Raw genomic sequence first — 3,275 nt, forward strand, 5'->3', positions numbered from 1 at the left:
ATATATATATATATATATATATATATATATATACATGTGTGCGTGTGTTTGTGTGTGTGTGTGTGTGTGTATGTGTGTGTATACACAAATAGAGAAAAAAATGGGAGAGCGAACAATAAAACGGAATATATGTTTATATTCTAAATAAAATGTTTGTTGCAAAAATCCAATTTCAAATACGAGAATATATCACAATATAATTTGGTATTTTGAAAGTATCGATTAACTCTTCATTTGTAATATTTTCCAAACCTAATCAATTTATATATGATATAAAAGCAAAAATCAACTACGAAGCTAATTTGTATACGCTTATGAACTTAACAGTTATATAAAAGGATTTTTGTCTCACGATTCGTGAAACAATGGAATAAAACTGTTACATGTTAAGTTCACATTTATCCCGATTATTACGTTACTCCAACCATTACAGTGTTTTGCGTTACCCCAACCATTGCAGTGTTGTCCTACTGTTAAAATTCTTATCATGATCGCTTTTATTGAATTTAAGACGTTCTTGAATAAAACAACTGCACACACATACACACGATCAATATGTGTGTGTATGTGTAAGTTTGTATGTATGTATGCATGTATGTATATATGTAGATGTGTATTTATATTTACAACTCGTCTGATATGAATTCACATCTTCTGGACCTATTTCTGGAGAAGTAACACTTTCCAAGCTTTACATGTAATGTCAAATCCAATATCAACACTTTGTAAACACAATAAAGCTCAGTTCTCTTTCTGTATAAAAGTGTTTGGTTGAAATAACTTTTGGCAAAGTTAATTTCTCATATTCTGTTTCATTGTTTTTGTGTTATATATCAGCTAGCTTTGCTTTGCTCCGTTTCACGTTATACTTCATTGCATTTCATTTGCATGATTTATCGAGTGTGAATGCAGTGAATGCTTGTTTATTTTTTGGCATATGCACATGGCCTTTGTTAGTTTTGTATTATACATCTTTCTTCTTAAATATGCAGTGTAATCATTTCATATGCAATTGTTATTCAGTAGTAGTGACGAATTTAGAGATATTATGTGTACAGTTTTGGAAATGTTCAGCATATCTGAATAAACACTCATATTTTTGAAAGCCTAACATCAAAGTATAACACTGCATATTTCCAGTTTCTATCTGAAAATAGATATCCTTGAATGAGTGCACCTTTTGTGGAAAAATTCTTTACTTACTAGCAGATTCAAATTTATGATAACCTACATCCCTAACATAAGGACTTCAAATTCTAAGTGTAATCCTCCTAAAATTATCCGGATTTTATTTGTGTGCATTAAGTCAAATAATTCCAGAAATGTATTAAATGTGCTAGATGAATATTTCCACAATATCAGAGGCAATAACAGATGCAGTGCTCCAGGAACTGCATAAAAGTGTGTTATACAGTACAACCAATATGAATGCATTAAATGAAATGATTTAATTGAGACCACTGCAGAAAAAAATAGCAATGTTCATAATTCATCTGTAGACTCTACAGAAATCTTCAGAAATAGAAATATCATACAAATAATATTCAACAAGTTTGTTGAATGAACAAGTAAGCACACCTAGCACAAGAAATTATGTTCAGGTGTACTGTAATATTAACTGTTTCACCTAGAGCAAAATAGCAAACTAAAAGTTACATTAAACAAGACATAGCACAATGAATTGAATTAACCGTTTCCTATTTCTTCAGTGTTCAAAACTTATGTAAAATCTTATTCATCAATTGTCATCTGAGCCTCCTTTACAATATGTACATGCAAATGTGTGTAAGTTAATAATGTGAAACCAAATAACATCATCACAACAGAAGAAGCAGCTAGGAAGAAAGGAGTCTTGTTATATGCCGAGCAATTATTAATCAGCAAAACTCTGATGTGAAAGATGCACGAGCATAGGTGGAAACTAGTTACAATGTGAATAGACTACTAGAAAGCTTTTGACTCTGTTCCCCACTCATGGATGCTAGAAGCCCTTCAGCTCAAGGAAAGAAGACCCCACAGTATGGTAGAAGTCATAGCGACTTATAATAAAACGGAGTACTGGTGGAGTGACCCAGTAAAAATATCAATAAAATGTAAGCACAACAGACCTGATATAATAATTTGGGGTAGAGAAGAGAAACTGTGTACAATTGTGGTAATTAGCTGGGCAGCAGAAGTTAACATAAAGCTGAAGATAAGTGAACTTTTGAGAAATCTGCAGTTACTCTATCCAGATTACAAGTTCAGGTTTATACCTGTAATTATTGCGACACTGGGATATGTAACACAGTACTTAAATACCAAACTTGAGAAATTAGGCTTCCTGAAAGCAAAAAGGAGAAAGTTAGTTCGAAGACTACAGATGCAATCCATCACTGGCTTTTTCTCTATTGGCAAGAAATCTTGAATAAAAACTGAATAATGACATACATACACACTTTGGTATATAATATACATTTGTGTCTGAATGTATTCACGCTATCTGTGCAAACACCTACAGAAACACCACACATATTCTCGCATAAATATCGATAAATATATGCTGAGAGATATTCAGTTTATCATTACTCTTAACAAAATCATGTACGCTCAATAGAACTTAATTGTGTATATATTGCCCTCCAGAAATTTTGAATTCAATTCAGTTGCTAACTGAATATCCATAAAAATCAAAATTACAATTAAAGCAGAGTACATTATGTGAAACTATAAATTATGTTGACTATGATATATTCATTTGAAACTACAGGTATACGCTGAACCGCAAAACAAACGCAATTTTTTCTCAACCCGCAATTAAAATCCAAAGATGGCTGAACCAGGTGGTCTCAAGGCCGACAACTCGTGTGGAAATGGAGGCAGCTTTCCTCAGGGACGGGCACAGGGGGCAATGGCTTTTGTGTACTCGTATAGCCGTTTTGAATACCCAGGGAGAGCATACACGGCATTGAATATGTCGCTGTGCTAGATCCACCTAAAACCAGAAGACATGACAACCACCCATAGACTGTGGTCAAAGTACATCCAGGAAATTGACTTTATGATATTTATCAAAATTTAACTGTGACATAATGTAATTAAAACGCTTTTCACAGTAACACGTCTGGCGTCTCTTTTGTGGTTCAGTGTATAAGCCAAAATTAGAACTACATAGATATTAATAAGAGTTTCAGGACATAAAGAGTATTTTTGGGTCTTTTTTTTTTTGCATTTATGTTGATGCATCATGTATGAGAATAAAACTAATTAATTGCCATTTATTTATCCTGATGTTC

Source organism: Octopus bimaculoides, chromosome 15, assembly GCF_001194135.2.
Source record: "Octopus bimaculoides isolate UCB-OBI-ISO-001 chromosome 15, ASM119413v2, whole genome shotgun sequence".
In the NCBI taxonomy this organism is placed as follows: domain Eukaryota; kingdom Metazoa; phylum Mollusca; class Cephalopoda; order Octopoda; family Octopodidae; genus Octopus; species Octopus bimaculoides.